The sequence below is a fragment of the Ammospiza nelsoni genome, chromosome 6, assembly GCF_027579445.1.
Source record: "Ammospiza nelsoni isolate bAmmNel1 chromosome 6, bAmmNel1.pri, whole genome shotgun sequence".
Classification (NCBI taxonomy): Eukaryota; Metazoa; Chordata; class Aves; order Passeriformes; family Passerellidae; genus Ammospiza; species Ammospiza nelsoni.
Window position 1 is genome coordinate 36,297,189 of NC_080638.1, and position 25,379 is coordinate 36,322,567.

At 34.9% G+C, this 25,379-nt stretch overlaps 1 long non-coding RNA gene across 1 annotated transcript; it reads left to right on the forward strand.

Annotated features, from left to right (window-relative positions):
* Positions 1–7,837, forward strand: LOC132075216 (uncharacterized). Its single transcript, XR_009418736.1, has 3 exons — positions 1–1,595; positions 4,143–4,333; positions 5,247–7,837. It is a non-coding gene; the product is annotated as an uncharacterized LOC132075216 (long non-coding RNA).
* The last annotated feature ends 17,542 nt before the right edge of the window (positions 7,838–25,379 follow it).

The following is a 25,379-nucleotide window of genomic DNA, read 5'->3' on the forward strand; positions in this document are numbered from 1 at the left end:
GATGGAAAATATTAAAAAGTGTTTATCAGTAGAGTTTTCCCCTTTTTCCGAGTCTGTCATCTGTTGTTCATCTTTTCTGTTTTCAGCCAGCTCCAGACTGGCATACCTGACCAGAGGTTTTTCAAACAGTTGTGGGATCTTGATTTCTTTCCTGTCTGTATCAGTCCTGTCCTACTGTACAATGTATTCTGTAACTTCAGTGAGAGGTTGTTCAGAGATGACATGGAGTACTAATTCCATTTGCCAGCTTTATTTCTAAAATAATTCTCAGTTGCTGGAGATATGGATGGTAGCATTTAAATTAATCCCTCTCACAGACATGAAACCTATGCTTAGAATTGAAAGGGATTAGGAACTGGGATAAATTAAGCATATATATTAACAAATAGAAATCTGCATAATAACTCAGGTGAAGTTTTAGTGAACATCACTTAATCTGATAAAGTCTACTTTTTAGAACAAGACTCAATCTCCTGTTTCTTTTAGAGGTGATGGATAGTTCTCATCTGACTAACAGCATGAGGAGTTCATTTTTCCCCTTATGGGAAATATGACAGAGTCCAATAATCATTAGATGAAAAGCAATACCTCTTAAACATCCTGGCTAGGTAAAAGAAAACAGATTATGTCTTTGTCCAAAAGGACTGGCAACTTTTTATTACTGGATGGTTGCTGTGACTCCTGTAAACTTTGGCTTTACTAAAATTACAGTTAGTGATGAACTCAGAAGATTCTTTCAAGTCTTTAATATCCATCTTCTGTTTATGAAACTTTTTTCCTCCAATAACCTAACAGTTAAACTATTATTATTGTTGATTAAATTATCCGATTGTTGCATGTTAAAATACTGAAGAATTTGTTCATCAGTAAATATTGTTTAATTTCAGTGGAACTTATCCAAGATTCCAGCAATATTAACCTGAAAAAATCAAACCCAGCATTTGGAAAAAAAGTTGAACGTGTATTAGACAGAAAATGACCCAATTATCTGATTTTCCACATTTACATTGCTTTTATTATCTGCATTATGTTTTATATATATATTGCTGAATTAAAAGCCAAAGTCACACTCTTCACTGAAAAGAGCATGGACAACTGCTAAACTTTTTCATATTGCTGTGAATATGAAGATCAGTGCTGTGTAGTAGCTTTCTTTTTCTAGGAAACTGAGGATGATAACTTAAAATCAGTAAAAATGTGACCATATTATTTGTCATGAATATATTGGCTAAAATTCTTTTTCTGGTGGTGGAAGAAGGAAGTGTTTGTAGGAAATCAATGTCCATTTCTTCTCTCCCAGCAGAGTGGTCACCTGTCTCCTATTCTGACAAAGTTCAGCAAAATTCACAGATTCTTTTTTTTTTTTTGTTTACTTTTCTCCAGGAATAAGGAATTGAACTGATCTGAGTTCTTCATTGCTGAATCTGTAGATCAAATTTATAAGGAGTTACCCAGGGACTTAGCCAGATCTCAGTGTAGAAAACAAGATAGCCTCAGGACAAGGTAATTTTCATCTTTTCCAAGGAATTGACATTGTGGATCCAGATATCTGAAACTCCAGTGGCTCAACACTTACTCCAAAAATCATCTACCTGGTAATCTTTATGTACAGTAATTGAAAGACCTTTCATTTCTCAGAATGAAAAAAAAAATAAAGACTAGATTTCAATTGCCTTCAAAAAATAGTAGCATCTTCTGTTTTCTTTAGGTTGTGTTTTGGGGTTTTGTTTGTTTGTTTTTGGTGTGTTATTTTGGTTTCAATAGGAAAATAGATATTCAGGGATTAAAACTGCTATAAACTATGAGTAATTCCACTGTAATGAAACAATGTAATATCATGTGTGAGAAATAGCAGGATCTCCTTGTGTAGCTTGTCAGTTTACAGTGTTACTGATTGTGTATTTTCGTTACTGTCTTACAAAAGGACACTGGTGAAGCCTCTTGTCTGCAAACTGAATTCAGCCCGCCATCACTCCAGATGCCTCAGTATTCATTCCTTTAACAGCATGGTGAACAGTGTATTTTTCAATCAGCATACCTATTTCCAATCTGTTATTGCAATTGCTATAACAGTATTACTATTTTATGTGTCATTTTGCCCACCCACCACCAACTGTCTTATTTGTTTGAAATTTTGGCACTTTACAAGAAGTAACATAACGAGAAAGATACATTAACAGCAAAATAATTTGTTTGATTCTCTTGTCAAGCTTGGTCCCCTTGCTGGAATAATATCATCTTACAATATAGGCCCTTAATCAGGATTGGTTTAGAATTTTGCTATAGTTCAATTTATATACAAAATTATGTTAGTAGAAAAGATCAGAAATCATCCTGGAAAAGGAGCGAAAATGGGAAAAATAAAGATGTTGCACAGTGGACAAAGGAAAAATAAGAAGTCAGTAATGAAAAAGGCACTGATTTTTTTTTTCTCTTGTAAGCAAAATTTACACTAAATTATGTAGTGAAATTTGAGTTGCTCTGATCAATTTGCTCACTGGTAAAATGTATAGTACCTGAGATTATTAAAGACAAGTATGTCCTAGTAAAAATGTATTAGTAAACTCTCCTACTGTTAACCGTTAAGATACTCCACTTTTCCTGAATAATTTATTATCAATTTTCCAAATAATAGGCTACTCCAGCAGAAGTAAATTTTACAAGTATAATACAATGGTAGAAATTTTGCCAATGGAAAGGCAAGAAAAGTAATGTCCCTAATATTATTGAAACGGAGACCTAGATGTCTTTAAAAACACTTTTTAAATGCTTACTATAGAAAAAATTATGTGTCAGTATATTACAAATTAAATCTTCAGCAGAGCAAGATTTTAGGAAAGAATACACTAGGAACTTTAAGAGATTCCTCCCTGAAGTTTAGCAAATACGTTTAGCATTTCTTCTTCAAGAAATTATTGCCCTTCATCAACAAAATTTAATTATTTTATTTTATTTCTACCCACTTGAAACTGATTCCTACAAAATGCCCCTGAACTGGAAAGTCTTCTGGTGGGGGAGGGTAAACAACTAAAACTGACTGCCAGGATAAATTGGCCAGAATGATTTGGCACATATCCTGAGTTTGCCATGAAAACATGTATCTGTGTGTCAGCTGCACACAAAGGCTCTCTGGCCCCAGAAAAAGCACAGGGATTAGGCATAATGCTGCCTATTTGAGACAAAGGCTGTTCCTTAGTGCAGTGAGGTTAAAACAGACAGCTCATCAGTAGTACAAGTCTATCTGAATTATTTAGTTACCATTTTGAGCCAGAAGGAAATGGTGGCAGATTATTAATGACTTTTGGGGTCTATTCATCTCTTTATTTTGTTTCAGTGAAAGCAGTACTGGAAACATGAAAAGGTGCCAAAATTTGAGATCAGTTTTACTTTAATCACTTACAGGACATAGAAACACTTTCTTATTTCAATGCTAGTTGAAAATTAGAACTGATTTTGATTTATATTTCACTTAGACCTATGAGGTTGCTATTTATGTTTGTAAGTGGGTGCATGACCAAAATGAATGGAACAACTCATATGCTCTAGAAAATAGAAGTCCAAGGATCTACTGGATGAAAACTGTTTTATTGATTTCAAGGGGGTTTAAGTCATTCCTTACAAAATACTTCAGGGAAGAATAGTGATGAGTGTAATGAAATATGTAAAAGATATTAACATAGACTGCAATGCATTCTTGCAATTAGAGATATTCTTGTCAAATTTCAGTGATGGGCAATTTGAATTAATTTTGCACAGAAATATTTGTGGATATGTAATATCCACAAATACATATAAAATAGTACTTAGGAACATATATTTTTTAATTTCTAATTAATTATATATGAATAAAATAACAGCTGGTATATAATTTAAAACTTGGCAGTTGCAAAAATTAAGACTAAGGACGCAGTTTCCAATAATTTAAAATCACAAGTTAAGGTGAAGCCTTGTGTTATGTTGATAACAAACAGATCCGCATAAGGTATTATAGAAATTTCACATTATTTTTAGAAAGGCTGATTATTTTTCCAGTGCAATTTTTTCAGAATATTTTTGTTGTAATATTTTAGCCAAGTAGAACTCCTGTGTCAAAAAATTCTAAATATTTGTATTTTTCTTTTCATTCTTATTTTCATTTAAAGATTCAGGTTGTTTCCTCTGGGCCAGAAAAAAAAATATTTTAAAACAGTAAAAATAAAATTGCTGCAGAACTGAGTCATTGCAAGTGAGATGAAAAATAAAAAAAAAACAAATCACAAAAAAAACCCCTCAAAAACAGGATCATAGTGCATTAGCAACAATGCTTGCAGATTCATCATGGCTCACAACAAAGGTATTTATAAGTGGACCTCCTGCCTCTGTTGCATGCTGTCATTGCTTTGGATTGACTGCTGTTAGATCCCTGTAATCCTGAGCCCCGGGATCTTGTCCTACATGTTTACCCCACTTGGTATGCATGTCAGTACCTATTTCAAATGGAAATGAACTCTAATCTTTGTATGTGTTAATAGAAAAGGGTTTTAATCTCCTAAACCCCATATTTACCGTGGTTTTGTTTTGTTGTTTGGATTTTTTTAAAAATAAAGTTTATAAAAGCTGTGTTCAGAATTTCTGCTTCTATTTGTTAGCTTATCCACTTAAGTTGGGTTAATATTTGGCATTTCTTAACTCAATAGTGTGTCATGGCAATAATATTATGGAATATATTCAAAGATGAGGAGAAGAATAGATTAACAACTACTGGTCTAAAAATTACATTTTAATAATGGAAAGTATTGTCAACTTTCTTATCTGTAATGCACATGTAAGAATAAATTTCATATTATAGAAGATTCATAATACATATATAGAAATAATATATGATTGTCATTCATTTGTGAGATTATATTGTCACATAGATGTTATGTGGAGATTAAAACCTAAATATTATTTAATTTAGAAAAGGTTCATTAAAACTATCATGTCCCATTCCACTTGAAAATTTGTTGACAACAGATGAAAAATAATGTCCTTCTTTTGAAAGGGATAGAAAAAAGTCATCAATATACTTGAGTTCCAGTCCTCAGTCCTGTAAGAAAATTCATATTTGCAGTTCCTTTTACCCAACACAATTCTTGAGTCATGTAGGAACTTTGTGAAAATTACTGCTCTTTCCATATTATGGTTCTTATTAATAAATATTTGCATCATCCAGCCGCTTCTTGGAACTTGGTTTCATGATCATTTTTCTGGGATCCCTTTTCCAGTGATTGACCAAGCACTCAGTGAAGCACCTTTTCCTCACCTGGTTTTGGCCAGAACTTCCCCTGGTGGAGCTTCATTCCCGTTCCTCATGTCCTATCACTAATCACCAGAGCGAGGAGATCAGGTGTTTCCCCTCTTCTGTTCTTCTTGAGGAAGTTGAAGACTGAGAGGAGGTCTTTCCTCAGCCTCTTCTTCTCCAAGCTCCAACGAACCAAGTGACCCTGGCTGCTTCTCCCTGCCTTTCACCATCTTGGTCAACCTTTGCTGAATGCTCTCTGATAGTTCCATGGTCATGTTGGGGACAATAACATAAATGTGAAAATCATGAGAGCAATTTGAACAATGGTGTGACACGATAAGGATGCTTTTCCTTAAGAAGCTAGTGGAACACGTAACTCCACCTGGATAGAACCCTATTCCTGGCATAAATTTATTGACATCCATAGGTTGTCATTAGGGAAATGGATCTTCCACTTAAGAAAATGTGTTCTAAATTTATAAAACTTTTAATTTCTGTCCAGTAAAAGTAGTTTCAGCATATTCCAGTCTACTTTATTGATTTTGAGATTACTTTTGGAAGTAAAGGTGATGTGATGAATATGTCAGCCAACTCAGTCAAAACCCCCACTTTTAATATCTGTCATCCAGTGTGTCAGGTTATTTCCCAAGTTCAAGTAATAAACTGAAAACCTAAGTATGTATTAGACACAGAAGAAGTACACAAAAGATGATATTGATTTAATTAAAACATTAGATTAGAATTATAACATAATATACAATCATTTTTTAAGCTAATTTTTTTTAAGCAAGACATATAGGGGTTAAAAATCTTAGAGCAAAAATATCTTCCTTAGTTCCACATATTTTTCATTTTAAAGTAAATGTGTTAACAAAAAGGGGACTATAACAAACTGTAATTTTAAAGTTTAGCTAAGTTTAAATAGCAATAGAATAGGCCTTCCAGCATGCTTTACTATTTAATGTAAATTCGTCCCACCCATCCCCCAAGTTAACTTACTATGCTCTTTTAAGAATTTAACATTTTATAAAGATGAAACATTTGGTGCAACTTTTAACAATTTAAGAAAACAATAGAAGATAATGGTTCTAGGAAATTAATATGTTAAGGGTTATTTTCAGTTTTTAGTGTCTAATTGTAGTAGCCACAATTTAGGCAATAGCCACATATGGTTCTGCCAGTTTCCAAGATATTATTCTGCATCAAACCCTGAAAGATTTATTCAGTGATGCAAATGCTCATTCACTTGAGTAGCCTTAATTCATATATGTGATCATATTCAACACATTGTTTTACAATTAATCAAAACACTTGAGTGTCACAAAAAGAGTACCTTCTCTTTTCTTGTGTTTTTGCACAATTTTCTGTACAGGCAAATATTCTTCAGAAACTATTTAAACTGCTTATTATGTATAGCCAAGCATGCCTGTAAAACATTTTGTGTCTCTATTTCTACAACAATATATATTATTTTTAATTGTTATAATCCGAAGCTTCATTGCTCTTGAGATCAGATTTCTTATACTTAGATAAATATTACTTTGCAAATATATAGAACGAAATGTATAGAAAATATCAATACCTCAAACTTTTGTGGTTTTCAAGTCTGACTTTTGTTAATTATCTTTCGGACATTGTGGGTAAATTGTTCATTATCGCATTGTCATAATGTGGGGGAACTGGATTGCACTATCTCCAAAGATTATGCATTACATCAAAATGCATTACCTAAAACAGGTTGAAAGCCATTTTTCCCATCGTTGCAATTGTCACATTAGTGAAAGAAAACAGTCAGCATTCCATGAGAATTCTATTTCTTTAGAATCTCTAAGATTTCCCAGAAGAATAAATCATATAATCAAGCAAAAATGCTTGGTGTGATCAATTCTGCAACACTGCGTTACTGTTTTTGGAAATTCATTTATGAAATAATTAACTGTATCCATGTTATTCAGTGTTGTCTACATACCTTAATAAAACATGATGACAGCAGGCATTGATCATGGAAGTTTGAACATTATTTTATCGTGATTGTTTTCAATATTCAGTGTGATGAAATGAACATTCTGGGTAAATCCAGTCACCTGAGAATAAACTTAAGAACTTTAATTACTTTATGAAAATAAAGAAGCATATCACATGTATTTGGTGAATTTCGGTTTTATTAAAAATGTCTAGGATCTGAATTACATTTTATCAATAACACAATATCAATAACAGAATATTTTAATTATCAAAATCTTTAAAATAAAAATAGATTGTATATTAAAACGCAAGTATGTGCATCTATTTGTGCTGTGTACACACAAATAAAACACACACATATGAATGACATAGATACCTTGTGCATATATAAGTATATACATAATGTTGTATTCATGCATAGAAACACACAGCAATTTTGAGCCCTCTAGTGGTAAGAAACCTCTCTGTTAAGAAACCATTAATCTCAGCCTAAGTATATCCACTCTAAGAGGCAAGCGTCTAAATGTCTACAATATGATTATGTCTTCATGTAAGTTCAGGCTATCTCACTGCTGTTGTCATGGGTGTGTAAATACAAATATTAATAACTACAGAGATCTGCAAACCGTGTTATGGTTTCCAGCATGTTAATTTTTCTGCCTTTTCTTTGTTAAAAAATAAAAAATCTATTCTGTATTCTTTTGACACGTTATTGATAATTCGTGATACCTGTTGAAAAAACAAACAAACATAACCAAAAAACTCCGCTCAATCTCCTGACACAAACACTGTCTAATAAAAGGAAAATGTTTTCAAACGCAACATCTTCATTCTCAGCCTTTCATGACATAGGTACACATGTAATTACTACAGGGAAAGGAGGAAAAAAACCCCTCATTTCCTTTTGGGGAAGTTTTCACAACATATAACTTCAGCCATCTAAAAGCTAGGTTTCTAGGCTAAGCTGGTTGTTTGTACTCACCTTGCTGTCACTGGAGACAAATAAGTTGTTTGAGAATGAGTTGTCTTGTAAAGGTGGCTGGGAGAGAGCTGGAAGATAGGTGAAATATTTATGGATGCAAGGGTCTCTCCATTCTTCAAGGAGACCTAGATAGCAAACTTGGAATCTATGTTTTCTTTTTTATAAGGCTGAAAAATAATTATATACGAATCCTAGATTTAAGCAACATTGAATAACACAATAATAAATACTATTGTTTATAGCAATACTTATATAATGCATATCTACTATAAGATGTAATAAAATATTAATTGATATTTATATTATAATACTATATTAACAAATGAATCTCAGACAGGTTAATCTACTACATGGCAGAATCATTTTGTAAGATTACTACTACTTTGAGGAAACTCCAGAATAACATTCAGAAGTGGTTTTTTTCTGGTGCAGGATAGATTTGATGGTCTCCAGGGATAAAATTTGCTTTCATTTTCCTCTAGGACTCAGTTTAAATATTTGTTCAGGATGACCATCCATACCTGAGACCTTATGAATTCTGCAGCTGACCTTCAGGAAATTTCTTCAGGAAATTTCTGCAAGAACAAAGGAGCACAGCTATTCAGTGTGGTAAAATTTCTAAGCTCTTTTCTCAGGGAACTCTTACCAGAAGGATCTTAACTATAGCATTCATTCCCTCTATCCAGAGTCCCATAATCTTGCTGACTCTCAAGAAAGTGAAAGTGTAATTGACATAAGCTTTATTCACATATGTGATCGTATTCAATACAATCCAGAGATGAATCTGAGTTTCTGGAATTATTTAATTAAAAAACTAGTTTATTATTTTATGATTATAATTTGCTATGTGGCAAGTGCTTAGGACTTAGGAAAATTACGTAAGTTATAAGCAATTAATTCTCATTTTTAAAAATAAAATAACAATTTTGTTTTCAATGTACTAAAGCAATTCAAATATATTATTTTTCATTTGCTTATTTTTGACATCTATCAAAATTCTACACCTTATCATAGAGAAATGAGCTCCTAAAAGGGAATTGTACAAATTGATTTATTTTTACAAGATTATCTAGGCAAAACATGCATGACAGAATATAATTTTTGTGTGATAACAGTCCACTTCAGGCAGGTACTGTGGTGTAAGGTTGCAATATACTTCCAGCATGCAAGGTTATGATTATCAAAAAGACTGGAGTAGGTTATGACTCACAGAAGAGAACACTGGTGACTTCAAAAGGTGAAAAAATTACAGAACTGCAGAATGGCTCAGGTTGGAAGAGACCACAGTGGTCATCTGCTGCAACCTCCCTGCTCCAGCAGAGCCATCCTAGAGCACGTGGCACAGGCCTGACCCAGACAGCTCTTGAACATCTCCAGTGAGAGAGACTCCACAACTCCCTGCACAACCTGTTCCAGTGCCCGGTCACCATCACAGTAAGGAAGTTCTTCCTCACATCCAGGTGGAACTTGCTGTGCATCAGCTTCTGCCCATTGCCTCATGTCCAATTGTTTGGCAGCACCAAGAAGAGCCTTTAGATAAGAATACTAAACATTATTATGAGATTTGAAATGCTAAGGGAAAAATAAATTATAAGTTAAACCATTCACCTTTCTTTTTTAAAATCCATTTTCTAGTAGAAATTAAAGATTCAGGAAAGTAATACAACTTTTCAGTGCTATGCTTGGGATAAACAATCCTAAAATAAAACTTCTCAAAATCAGATGTTATTGCTTAGTTATGAAAACTTTATAATAGTATATGATGTCTGGATAAAAGTGCTAGTGGGCAAAATAATCTTAATTGTCTCCAAGAAAATGTAGCAATTGCTTTGGCATGAGTAGACTATAATGAAAGATGTTTTAATGTGTCCTTAAGCAATCAGGAATTCTTGATGGCAGACCAATGAAAGAGAAAATTAAATTTAAAGACTGCTGGTGCAAAGTCATCAAACCAAGATGTACTTCCTGATCTTTTGCAGCTGACATCACTATTATCCTTCCTGCATCTTGCAATTATTTCATCAGGTCTACTGTAGACTAAGATACTATTCATTGACGTTTTTCCCTGTGACACAATTTCCCTATGTGGAAAATCACACTTCATGTGCCACACAAAGATAAAATAATTTTAACACCTTAAATAAAGAACTACTTAAACTGCCACCAAATGAGCATGGTTGAGAATATAAACCATACACCAGAGAAAAAAGACAAAGACAACAAAAATTCAGTTTCCATCCTCTAATATGTACTACATCCTAAAGCTTCCATCATGTGTTTAAAAGACATAATCATGGCAACAGCTAAACAAGGTTCAATTACTGTATGGGCCATTTGCTTAGAATTTGAACTTGATCCTTGCAGGTCCCTTCCAAGTCAGAATATTCTGTGTCTCCATGATTCTTGCCACACAATATGGATTAATAAGGGTGGGAAAGGGCAGTCTGTTGAATTTCCTGTGACTTCATGACTGAGGTAGCAGGTGCTAGAGTAGATCTTGAAAAGTACCCCTCTTGTTCTCACATCGTTTGGAAACAAATGCAGAGACCAGAACAGGCAACTGAGCAATAGATTGCCTCTGCTGTTCCATGTCATGTCTGTTGTCCAGTAAGGCTAGCAAGGAAACAGCAGGATTTTATGATGTAAGACATAAGTTTCATAGAGTCTCTACAGCCTCCAACATTAAATAGGGTCAAGACTTCATCTGAAGAACTTGAACTGAATGCATTTCAAAGATATTACTGATATGCTTTTCTATTATAAGAATTTTTATGGTTGTGTGCAGAATCATAAATAATAGGAAACATCTCACTTCATGCTCCAAAACAATTGCTGTCTAAGATTACGAGAGGATGCCTCTGTGGACATCACCATATGATACACTAGCTATATCTTCCTGAAAGGGCTGGTCCTTCATTATCAGCAGCTGAATAATATTTCCTTGTGGACCGCTATTCTCTTCTACTGTTTTCAATTTCTGCATGTCATTAAGGACCAGGAGAGATCATCTACACTTTGAAAAGAAAAAAGAGGAAGAGGCTCCCAAACAAAAACACGTTTCTGCATCGGCACTGAATTCCTCTGTTGCATCTACAGGTTTCTGTCTTTGATATTTGAGAACTGAGTTGTCAAACTTTTTTTAAGAAACATTTTTGTAGTTTATTTATAGATTTATAGAAGTAATCATATCACAACAAGGGAAATCTTATAAAAAGATACTCAAAAGCCTTATCATTAAAAACTAGTAAGCAACATCTTGCTGTGAAACAATCATAGAATGTCCTGGGTTGAAAGGAGCCTTAAAAGATCATCTGATTCCAATCCCCTGCTGTGGGCAGTGACATCTTCCACTAGATCAGCTTATTCAGATCAGCTGAAAGCTTCAACCCATACACAGTAACACCACACCTCATCAGAAGGCTTCAGATGTCCACCCATACAGAGTAAAATCACATCACTTCAGAAGGCTGCAAGCATCTGCCCTTCTTGTTCTTTAGCCCAGCCTTTTATACCCCTGGTGTTGATGCACTGCACTGTGTGCCTCTGTTCCCTTTGGTGGTTGGTCAGTGCCCCTGGGCACTCCATGGCTCATTGCTGTCAGTGCTGCTCACCTGCTGCTCACAGCTGTGCCCATTGGGGATGAGGCTGGCCCCAGCCCCACTCCCAATTATTCCAAACTGTGTGCCTACACCTCACTACACTCACAGAATTTTTATTTTTTTTAAACTAACTAATCTAAACCTACTCTCAGTTTAAACCATTCCTCCTTGTCCTGTCGTGTTCTTGTAAAAGATCCTTCTTCTTTCAGGTACTGGAAGGTCACAATCAGGTCACCCCAAAGCTTTCTCTTTTTCTGGCTGAACAAACCCAATTCACTTAGCCTTTCCTGATAGGCAAATAATCTTATTATATAATTCTAGAATATATCTGCTTGCCTTCTTATTGCCTATGCCCGTATGTACATATTTGTTCCTAATAATGCTTATTGATTACCCGTTTGATTTACGTATTTTAATATGCCTTATACTTGCCAAAAAATATGTGCCTGACATCACAGCTCTTCAAATTCTGTACTATTTTGTCAAGCTAAGACAAAAACCCTCATAGATATAACCTGACTAAAAAAGAAAGCGCTGAGCTTCCTGAAGACCAGACAATCAATTGGACTTGGTATGAGTAGTGCACTCCATGATTAGAAGGAGTGTAAAACTCCACAGTGCTCTGCAAAGCGAGCTGGGCAGAAATTTTTGCAAAGTGAACTGAAGAAAACAACGATTTTCAGTTATTTTTTCACACTATCATAACTGTGGTCCTTTCTCTAAACACCACCAGTTCTATCCCCTAGAGGAGAGTAAAAATCAAAAATCATTAACCAAAACACATTAATGAAGGTGTATATTAAGTGAAACAAAACTTCTTGGCTTTACAGCCAAAATTCTGAAATGTTATTATACATTGTGTGCTGCTCTGAGGTGCACAGACGAGATTGTGGAGAGGAATAAAGTCTGCTTCAACTTTAAAATTCTCTGCTTTTCCTTATAAGCCCAAAAGCATAATGGGGACTGAATCTTATTCTCCAAGACTAGAAAGGACATCATAACTATTCAGGGCAGCCCTCTATATTCTCCATTAGTAGAATGTCCTCCACAAGTTGGAAATTCCATCTAGTTGTGCTTTAATGAAACCATAACCATTCCAAGCCTTCCTATAATTCCATGTATTATTTCTAGAAGAATTAACCTAATTTCAATTCCCTGTAATTACTTTGTGTTCTGTTTCTGACTGCATGGTCCAAAAGTTCACTTCTGTCAGATATAAATCCTACATGTAAACACTTATACTCATTTACCAACCCATCTCTTCAACTTCCCTTCAATACACCAGATAAATTTAATTACTTACACTTCACACTGTAATGCAAGGTTCACAGTTCTGTAATCTTGGTTTTGGGGCTGCTGGGTTTTGATTCGGTTTGTTGGGTTTTTTGGGGGGTTATTTGAGGTTTCTTTGGGGGGGATGGGAGGAAAGGGATGTTGGGGGTTCTTGCTGGATTGGGATTTTATTTTTTTGCATGTGTTACCCAGAATTTCTCATCTTCATTCCCCTTTATTATCTATTCAAATATTTTTTTTAACTTTCTGTTCACAGGAGCACAGAAAGCACAAACCAAGGATGTGATCTATGGTAATACTTAAAATCTAGTTCTAGTAATTTTTATTTTAAGACAGCTTTGATATTCTGTAGATACAAACCACTTTCATGAATTCATTACATATTCCTCTTCAGCTGGGCAGATTAAATAAATTTTTTAAAAACTTAAATCACTTGATTTGGACTACCATAATTGTAACCATCCATTGCATTTTATTACCCTACCAATCTAATAATTAAATTATTATATGTATAATAATTTTCAAACTGTATACAATATACACTGATAAAGCTAGCTTCTTTTTAGCAATTTTCATAATGTGACCGCCTGAGTTCCCTATTTCATTGTAGAAATAAGAATTATCATGTAATAAATCCAAACTTTTTTTTGAGTTGCATACAATTTATGAAAATATTTTATTTGTGCATGCCCTCCAAGGATCTGGAAACCAGGACTACAAAATATAGGTAGCGAGAGTTTAGAACTGGAACAAAGAAAGGTATCCAAAATATCCTAGATATCAATAACAAAACAGTTCCTAATCCCACTACATCACGCCTATCAATTTCATAATGTAAAAGTATTTGATTCAAAAAGCTTTTACTTCATGTAGTAAGTGAATTAAATCTAAGTGTACATATAAACTCTGTTTGCCATCCCATACCCTAGTAAAAACCAAAACCAAACAGAGAGGTAGGTCACAAAACAAAAAAGGCAAATAAAAAAGACAATCTGAGTAGTAGTAATTATAATCTCTAGTTCATTACCAGAAAAGTTACAAATTAACAAATCCATTATGTATCTGAAATGATGGGTGGGATAGTTAATTTCTTATTCCCTGTTATATCCTTTTGTGGACAGTAGGACAATTTTTGCAAATCTCACTCTTTCCCAGTTTTCCAAGATAAGTTAAAAATTGGCAATGATTCATTAGTTCCTTTGAGACTTCTGGGCATAAATTACTTAGCAAGTTCATTTGAAACATTCTCATATGGGAGTAGATGTTGTCTTATCAGTGCTTTATTTCAGATAGAAAATGTTATGTTTCCACCAACTACCGAATGGTTTGGCCCTAAACCAGCCATTATCTAAGCTTCTCTTACTCTAAATGAACTTACAACCTTTCTGAGAAAGATACGACACAATGTTCAACCCTCCTTTTTCCTAGTAGATAATTCTGTAATCTTAGAACTCAGATGAAGTAAAAACATTCAGTAAGTGGTGTACATGCTTCTTTCTCAAACACAGCTTTCTCAAGGAGCTCCTCTCTCGCTCCCTGTCCTCTACAGGACTTTCCTTCCCACCTGAGCTTCTTGTCAAGGAGTTAGAGTCCCACTTCTAAAAGAAAAAGAAAAGCTAATCTTATTTTGTGTTTATCTAGTTTTCTCCCAGATAATGCAGAAATATACACTGAAAAATCCATATTTTAAATTGTTCTCTGCCATGCTGATGGCTTCTTATAAGCTGTGACTTGATTAGACAAAATAAATGACTTTGTTAATATGTTGAGGTTGGGCTACTTTAAAAAGAGAGGCAAAAAAGAAAGGGCTCAGAGAAGCTACTTTCTTCATTGAAAATGTTGTCTAGGGAGTTAAAACTGGATGTAATGTTAATGTTTTAGAGCAGTACTTTGGCAGGAAGACATTTTAGTATGTGATATTTCAAAATCTGGAAAACATTCCTAGATGATATTACATATTTTAGAGACTCCCTGTGCTGATAGTGTTTTGTTGATACTTTTATATGTGTTTGGATGTTTTTGTTGGCATCTGTAAATTCCAGAATTATTTCTGCTATCAACAGAATAACAATAGGAATGCCTTAAGACTGCTCTTTTCTTTTTGACTTATTTTTTCCTTCCGCTAAAATAGATATAAAAACATCACACCAAGTTTGGGGAGACAACTGATTTTTTTAGAAAGTTCCCAGTTTCATAGGGGTTTCTTTGGCTATAATCAATGATTCTTCAAGAATTAACCAACTATACAGGAATTTGCAAATAAAAGCTAAGAAATCTGGTGACTACATCTGGGAAGAGGAGAAATGTGATCATCTGGGGAAAGGATTTTGGCTGAAGACAAAGTAATAGAATAAGAATGCCGTGGGAATGGAGAGTGAAAAAGGAAGGAGAGATGGAATGGGTTAGCAAAATTATTGCTGTCAGCTGACCTATAAAATTCTGAAATCAGAACAAACTGAATAAACTGAACAAAGAGAAGAAGCAGGACAGATTTTGCAAAGAAAAAAGTGGCATTGTAAGACAAACCGGGATGAGGAAACTTTTGAAGGTTTGCTAAATAAACAGTTAAAAAGATAGGAGTAAGATAGGAGTGTGAAGACCAGATCAAGGACAAAAGAAACTGAGTTTGGATGGAGAAATTAAATAAACACAGTTATTATCAACCTAATAGTTATTGGTACATTTTGCTTAAACCCAAAAAATGTGTTTCTCTTTGAGTCTTCATTTTTTCAGTTTAATGTAAAGGAAAATAGATACAAAATGATTTTTAAAATAGTACATTAAAAGGATAGGATAGATAAGACCTTGAACAACCTGGTGTAGTGAAGATGTTCCTGCCCATGACAGAGGGTGGGACTAGATGATCTTTAAGGTCCCTTCCAACCCTTAAGGTCCTATGATTCTATGATGTTAGGACAGCAAGCTAGAGCACTCAGATCTATATTACAGATATTTACTACCAAACTTAAGAGAGTCTACATTCCCCACTCTGCCAAACCAAAGTACTGTGATACCAACTTTGATTAGATCATGCTCTTCTGCTCTTTCCACAGAAAAAAACTCAGCCAGATTATCAGTGTCCTGTATGTATGAAATTAAACCTTAATATACATAAAACAACAGATTATTGAATATCTTCAGGACTACAAAAAAAAAACCCCAAAAACATAAAATAAAAATATGAACTAATATACTTAGGTCTTCAACAGTCTCAAACTTACATGTGTTTTTCTAATTATCCAGACCTAAATTAAATACTAAGTTGAAATAAAGTAAAATTAAAATAACAGAGAACTGTATTTTACACTTAGACTTTTGAAAAATCCAAATGAGAGAAATTTCTATTAATTATTTTTCAGACTTCTTATTTAAAGGCAATACTTTCCACTCTGAATACACTCTTTTTATGTAGGATCATTTAAAGTTATTTCAAAGTATCTGAGTGTTTTAAATCTCTTCATCCTATTATCACACTGATTTACTGTGATTTTTCTGATCCATTAAGTTAATTTAATCGACTATATTATGATAAAACTAAAAAAAAATTGACACCAGTAAAAGCTTTTCCCAAACATCTTAATATGTTTTTTAAAAAAACAAACTTTTTGAAACAATGGCTTCACTTCTCTACAATGTAATGAAATAATGCATCATTGCTCTGAAGTTAGTATTTTGAATGTCTAATAATAATTAGGATGCACTAAGAGCATCATAAGTATTATTAGACATTCTTAATATTCATTGTTGTGACTCAGTTCTTTTCCAAAATGGCCAATTTTAAGTTATTCTAATTTTTAAAATAGCACAGCACTGGGAGAAATTAAAAGGAAAAAGGCATGATACTGTATGTGTAGAAGTAGAAAGACAGCGTACAAATAATGATGGACTCACAAGACATTGGCCCAGATACAGAGGAAGAAATACTTGATACAAGCAGTAAGGTTTAATTAGGCTGTAACTTTTAACAATTGAATTCAGCTGGGACGTGTCCTGCAGTAACTCAGACCACAAGGGTGAGCATTACTTATGCTTCCCCTCATGGACAGCTGCTGCCAGTATTCACCACTTCACAGTCAGCCAGTTTCTAGGACCTCACATGTAAGAGAGCTGTGAAAGCTGTAAACCCGTTTTCTCTTCTTTAGATATGGCCTCTCTTTCATCTTCTTTAACTCCATTCAAGCTGCCAAGATGTGACAATGCGTGCGGCGCTCTAACCCCCTCCAGCAAGCTGTGGCTGTAGGGATGGCAGAAATACCTACCATTTGCATTCTGGAGGCATGAGGAATGCTCTACTCCACTTCCAAAGAAAGTGAAGGCGCAGTGTCCATATAATTGTAAATTTTAATTAACATGGTAATTACTATCAACAATAATTGTAATAATGATTCTATAGTAGCCATATCGGAAAGAAAGGGCTCAGTCTGGTGGTGAAGATTTTTGTTGCCTTTTCCTCATGCTGGAGATTAAAAACTGAACACAAAAGAACAGAAAATAAAGGTGTTATATTTGGGCACTTATTCCTTGACAGTTTTGCTAGATATTCTATTCTTATTATTTGAGTGGGCAGATTAATGGCTGCACAGTGCCTACATAAACCCCTATAATGATGTTCAAAGTCTTTTTCATAAGCTGTCTTTGTATTTCTCTCTCTCTCTCTCTCTCTCTCTCTCTGCTGATACAACTGCCTATGAGATGCTTGAAACACACAATCCATAGTAAACAATGAATAGGAGAAGAAATTCTGTTAAATTCCAAAGAATATTGCAAATCAAATTTTTCTTATTATTTCTCATTAAAATGTAATCTTCTACAGTGTATCTTAAATAAAAGTTGACAAATTATTTTAAGAAGTTTGTTAGCAGATGCCTAAGATACAGCTTAGCAATTTTATATATATCCTTAGCTAAGAAATTAGACTGCAGAATATTAAAAATAAATAAATACATCTTTAATTTCTACTGTTTTAAAACTACAATGAAGAAAGATGGAATAAAGCAAAAAAGTAACCTGCAAAAAAGTTCTACAAATTTCTTGTCTCATAGGTCAGAGCATAAATACAGTAGCAGATTTGCCTACTCCTTTCCTGAGAGTAAGATCAAATCATAAGTATTTATAAAAAAGTACAGCCTTTGCTATTTGAAAGTTTTCAATGGGTAAATCTCATAGTATTTTTATTTCCTTTTGTCAACATAGGGAATGGCTCCTTTTCTCCCTCCTGGGAGGAATTTTTCTCTGCTTTTCTATAAAAATTACTAGAACCAGTGAACATCTGAAGCAGGAAAATAAATAAAATCTAAGAAAAGTAAAAAGTTTGAAGGCAACTGGAAATTGACAAATAAGAGCAGAAAACTATGGCAGTTTGCCAACCAGCTGCGAAAACTAATTCAGCTTTAGATAAAGAGATTTTAAAGGGGAAAAGGACAAGAAAACTTCAGAAAAAGGAAGAATAAAGGCGCAAAGAATAAATCCTTAGAGCTGTGTTAAAGAAGAAACATAGGCAGTGCTTTGTTGTTTTAACTGCAGAACTGCAAGAGGGGCTTTTCATTGAGACTTTGAATAGCACCAAAGAAACAGGCAGAATAAAGTGGAAGCACTGAAGTTTTCCTTAATGCAGTAGCTTATAGACAGCCACCCAAAAGGGATTTAAAATAAGCTTTTCTAGACAAACAGAAATTATTAATGTCAGTTAGAGTGTTCTTTGCTAGTCTACATATGGACATAAGAACAACAGTGTTACACACAGTCCTGTGTACAAATTCCTGGTGAAAAGTGACTGAGATTGTTAGACAAAGAAAATTAAGTAGTTGAAAACATTAATGGAGGCCATCTTTCCCTGGAATAGAAAAGTATTTTATATCATCTGCAAGATTATTTTTCTTTTTAGGTACATCATATTTTTTATTTCATAGTCAGAGAGCATGTAAAAGAATGAAGTGATGAGTGCTGTCTGGTTACAACAGCAGACCAAAATAGCAAGCTGGCATATAAAATAGCATGAAGGAAGGTGGTCACAGACTTGTCTTCTCGTCTGTCACTGGGCCTTTTCATCAAGCTGTGAATAGCAAGTCAGCATGACATACAGCTGCTGGTTATTGTGCAGAGATCTAATGACTGCATCTACTGTGCCCCACTGCAGCATACTCACAAGTTCCCTTAGGACAACATCTCCGGACCAGTCAGACTATGCAGAGCGTGTGGGCCACTCAGGGGCCCTCCAAACACCACCCAGAGCTCACAAGAGGATTCCCTGAGAGTGCCAGGCTCTGAGAGTGAGCTCACACATGCCCTCTGTATGAACCAGATCCTTTCACCTCCATTATTCACGGCGTGACTGCTGCGTGAAATTCCCGGGGCAGCATAGCATGACTCTGCAGCTTTCATCTGGCATGGGCGGGGGACACCAGCTCTTTCACATTACAGCATGCACCTTAGGCACATACAAATTCTGGCATTAAGAAGGCAAGGGCAATTTTGGCTTGCATCAAATAAAAAGACTTGACATGTGTAACTGCTATGAAAACTGAAGTCCCTCATTTCCAACAAGCTTAAGCAAATGAGGGGTTGAAGCTATATTTTATTTTTTATGGCTACATTTTCCAGCAGTCAGCTGCTTCAGAATAGCGATAAAATTCCTAATGATAATTGTTTTTCCTTTCAGAAGTTTCTTTGGCAGTTTTTATCTGCTTAATAGTTGTTCTGCCACTCATCAGTGCTGAAGGCTATGCTTTCACTGGGGTATAACAAGTGAGTATGTTGACTTTGTGCCTTCCATGACCCGCAAGCTTCTAAACTTTGTCACCATCCTCATTTTCTCTTGTCTCATCCCGTTCCTAATTTTTCATTCTGTATTTCTACTAATGTTTCAAATTAGATATTTGGGACTTTCTGAATAGAAAGTGCTTTAATTAATATTTTGGCATATTTTTAATAAATATTTCTTCCCTTGGGTATGCATATCTTACAATAAGTATGTTATTTGAATATGTCCCAGCTGTGTGAGTGAACCATACCCAATGATGAACTGCAAGAGAAGGAAAATTATTCAAAAAATGTCATTTTTTTCACATCCTCCCTATAACATAGAATTTTTTTGCAAAATCTTTTTGGTACATCACCAAATTGGGGGTGGGGGAGGTGGGGTGCAAGAGAAAGAGGAAACAAATTATTTGACAAAATATCTGGGCTGGAAAATTAATCTCACAGGTTTCAAATGGCATTCTTCCCATCAATGTCAGTGAGTCCATCAGAATGTCTTCCAAATTATTATCTGTCATTTGTGATGAGGAGTAAAAACTCCTTGAGTAAAGACAATTTTTATATAGCATTGAGAGTACTTACACCACTTGGTAATGGAAAGGAATTTTATTATCATCTGCTCTAGCATTTAAATGCTGTTATTTGTAATTTGTATGGTAAAGATGCTGCTAGTAACTAAATGAGAATTTGTGAGTCATGAAAAAATAACAGGAAGGCATCTGTTGTGACTTTCCATCCTGTTATTCTAAGTATTTAATAATAATTGCTGAAAGTGACCAGGGGGGTCTGTCATTCCATTGTTCCATCAGACAAATACCTCCACTGACATTAAGGCTTTGACTAATGTGAATAAGGGTTTGTGGACTCAAACTTTGCTTCCCCAGCTCAAGATCTTAATCTGTCAGTGGCCAAATCACAGCTCTGGAACCACAGGAAGAAGAACTGTTGGAGAAGTGGCTGCCCATGTGTGCATCAAGTTCAAAACATCTTACATGTGTTCCAGGATGGTGGGGGTGTTACTGGCACTCTTGTCATCTCCCAAATGCATAAAATCACATTTACACCATATGGATTCTGAATTCCTTTTTAATATGGATGCTCATGCATGATTCACTACTGTATTACTTCTGGACTGTTCGTTGAGAAATAGCATGCCATATTGTTTTAATAACGTAACCTTATCTCTGATTGTAGCAGAGATAAGAGTTCCCTTTTCTTTGTTTAGATTTGTCAGGCCATAAAACTGAAATGTTTGTGTTGCCTTTAACAGTATCTAATTAGTAACTGTTCGTATTCAACAACTTTCTTTATTTTTATTGGCTTGAGTTACACTGTTTTTTTGAAAGTGTTCCATGAACTGACTTTTTGTACTTACTTTAAAACTTTGTTATATTTTGGATGACAAAGTAATTTTCATTTCTATATTTTTAACCTCCTTTATCTAACTTTTTACTTTGATTTTTTTCTACAGAATTGCATATGCTTACTCATTTATTTAGATAACATTTAATGGAAATTTGCATTTTCATGTGGACACCCTAATACTTTTAGATGAGTTGTGTTTGCTTTCCTAAAGATCATTCTAAAGGCTGGCCCTCTCCAGTCCCCTTTAAAAGTCATTAAACTCTGTCTCTGGGATATAGCTGTGATCTTAGGAGGTGAACAGATTAGCAAAAAAAATGAAACACAAATAATTTGCAGCCATGTCAGATAGCTTTGAGGGTCTCTGTAAACCACACTGGAGAATAGTCTTCTCCATCACTCAAACAGAGAGATCAGGTGCTGCAAGGATTGACTTCTTGGAAATGTAAGTTTTGTATCTTAAAGTTACAGATGGAAGCTGAAGAAATGTATAAGATGAGCATCTTGTTGAGAGTAGTTTGATAAGATTTTTCTACCTGTGGAACAGTTTGATAAATTTTTATAACATTTTGCAAACCTTTTTGCTCTGTCTGTATTCATGGCCTGTTGTGTCTCCAAATCAGAGCTAGAAATTCATCCTTTTCTGAATACATGATGTTTATCATGAGGGCCTGAATTTTCTATACCATGGAGAAATCTTTAAAGAATCTCTTCAAAATATTTTCCTTCTAGCATATTTAAACTTTGAGAGCTTTGAAAATGAATGGGTGGCAAGGGCCTTGGAGCTATTTAGTTATAAAACAAACAAAAGGTAGCAGAGGCATATGAATTATAGAAGTTCATCAGAAGTGCAGAACTGGAAAACCCCTATAGAGAATTTAAAGAAAAAAAATTAATTACTTTGAACATACTAAGATTGCATTTATTGGCTTTTCTTAATAATATTACAGCTGAACAACAAGGCTATTTCATTTTTTGAAAAAATAATATTAATTTTTTTTAGACAAGAAAGCTTTTTAAATGATGAAAAACCTGATTCCTTTCAATTAGTTGAAGGAACTAAATCAAATTTAAATCTCACCAATAAACTCACTGCTGGAATGTAAGTCTTAATCCATGCCAGTGGAGCACTGCAATATTTAATCTTTTTTTTGACAATCTGCATCATTATTTACAAATCACTAAGTGTAGAGATGTACAAAGCAACTGCAGGAACTATTTTTAATTGCAGCTGGTTTTTGGTAACATATCTTACCTGCATCAGAGGCTTCAGCTAATAAACAAGCAATTTTCTACCTAGTTTTTCTTGCTATTTTTTCCCTCTTTTATGCTTCATGAAAGGTAGAGTGCTGCCAGTGTTCTACCATTCCAGCAATGTATGGAATATCCTAAAGCACAATATATAATAGAAATACTGCTTGTTCAAGTTAAAGTTATTGATTTGTTTCTTTGTCAAACTTAACACATTTTTATATTTTATCTCCAAGGCTTTTGGTTTACTACCTAAGCCATTAATATTATCTGTCTTTTAAATTATTTTTCAAATTTCTTTGGCCATTGATAGGATACAGTATTAGTTTTTTAATCTGGAAGTCAGTTTTTTCAACTAAATAAAATATTTTTTAAAAAACATAACTCTATCAGAGAATTCTAATAGGTTTATAACTGTATTAGTTTAGAGTTGAGCAGGCTGAAAATGTTCATAAAATTCGCATTGCTATTGGAAAGTACAAGAAGCATCTTCTCCTCCTTTTTAGTGCATTTCTGTTCAGCAATACCTACAAATGATTCAGTGTGCCCATCACACAGGTACTGGATGTAGGAGCCTAAAGCCTGCTTAGATTATGCTCTGAAACCTTGCAGTGTCTCAGGATCTCTGCTTCGTATTCCTGTTGCTCAGTATCTTCTATGTAGATGCAAATTAATAGCAAACCAACTCATATGCAGAGCATAATTATTGTATTACAAATTAATACATATTTTCCCCATCATTTAAGTAAATTACTGATTACGACAATTAAAAATTCTTCTTTTCCTAAGAGATGTATTATAATTGGTAGCAATATATTAGTAAAGATATTTTTGCAAATGTGCCTGAAGGCGCCACGCAGCCCGGTGGTTGTAACACTGGGGTTTCCATGGGTGTCTGTCGGTTTCTCGGCTGTTTAGGTGGCCTGGAAAGGCCCAGGGATGGCCTTGAAGAGCCGACGCTTCAAAGGACGAGGAGAGACTTCTGATCTTGTCTCGGTCTCGGTGTTTATTAATTGTTTATCTAAAAGATTTTCTTTCAGCCCAACAGAGGTCTGCACAGCAAGCCAGCCATGAGCACACTGCGAGCCCCCGGGGCGGTCACTTATCTTTATACCTGAAGTTACGTGTACAATATTTATCATTTTTCCCCAATACCTTCTACCCTTATTAACCGGTGCACTTCTAGTAATGACCAATCCCAAAGTGCCACCATCACCACAGAAGATGGAGGCAAAGAAGAAGAAGAAGAAGGACAGGACACGCCCCAATTCCTCCATCTTACTTCTTTAGACCCCCCTGTACTGAAATCCTAAACCCTGTGTTTTACACTCTAATTAACTTATCCCTTCACCATACACCCAGTGAAACCTTCCCAATCCTCATACAGGTCTCGTCTCCTGTGTCGGATCAAAGTCCAGCCACCAGACACTTCTGGCAACATTCCAGGACTCCCGAGCCCCCCAAGGGTGTTGTCGGCCACTCTGCACCTCCATGCTGAGGTGCTGAGATCCCACAGGTGTCTGGCACTCACTGCCTGTCCCAGCCCCTCTCCTCTGGGCAGGGACAGCCCCCAGGGCTGGGCCATGGCAGGTGAGGGCAGTCCCAGCTGGGGTCCCCCCATGGGGGATGCTCAGGGCAATGCAAGCACTCGGTGCTGTCAGAGCCATTCCGGTTGGAGTGCAATGGTCCTTCCGGCTTTGCTGTCTTGTCAGGTGAAATGTCACCTACAGTAATTGCATCAATGGTATTAGTGGAAATTCTTATCTTAGCCTGTCCGTGATGTTTCAGATGAATAAGTGAGTTTATATCTCTCTATGATTTAGTGCACATAGTCACTGCTGCTGTTACAGACTTGTACTTAAAAATAACATATCACTCCCACAATTTTTGTTAGGATCCTTTAAAATACAAGTGAATATCTTTGAATTTTTTCTATGTGTTCATTAATAATTTTGAATAAATGACTTTATGAATTTCACATTACAGATGACAAGATAAAGCACTGTTACCATTTTTTTGATCTGTAGGCACATCAGAAATCTTAAGTCCTTACATATATAGAATTATTCACATGAGTTTGCTTCTTTCAGTTGATTTATTAGTCAAATTAATTTGTTACTTATATGCTGCTTTATCCTTAATAATTTACTAAGGCAACCCCTTGCACTAAATAATCTTTAGAACTGATTACTAAAAAATAAAAATATAACCTATGTTTCAAGGCAAAAAAGTCTTTGTGTAATACTATTTGTCTGTGCAGAGTAAATAAACAAATTATTTTTAATAGGTACATGCAGTTCTTCAATTTGGTAGCTGCTTTTGCCCACGCTACCTATGCCTTGTGATTCATTGAGGTCTAAAAAATTGCTCCCAGAACATCTGATATTCTGTTTTTATCCAATTAAGTCAATAGTCACAAGGATTTGGAGTTCTCCATTAATACTTTGTGGTACAAAATTGGTTGATACTAACCTGTCAGCTCAAGTGGATTAAAAGCTGGATGTCATTAGTAGGTTGTGGAAACACTCTTAATCCATTTTAGAATGAAGCCAGACAGGTTAGTTTAAATCATCTTAGCTGGGTTTCAATTAGCCTAAACCCATACTATGTACCAGTATGATGACATCCATATATGTCTTTTTAATCTATATTTGCTTCAGCAGTTTCTTTCTCACATGCATTAGTCAGCATCTCTCTTTTGAGCATAAGTGCCCTCCCCTGTCTGCCATCTGAGCTGCTCTGTGCACTCATATCTGCGCCCACTGCAGTCAAGTTATCAAAATGTGATTATCAGTTCAAGTGTTTCTAAAATTCTTTATAGGGAAGGTGCCACAGAGCTTATATGAGATTAAATTTAAAAATATTAGTTCATTATTTGAGCTACATTAAATTTCCTCCTTGCATCTAA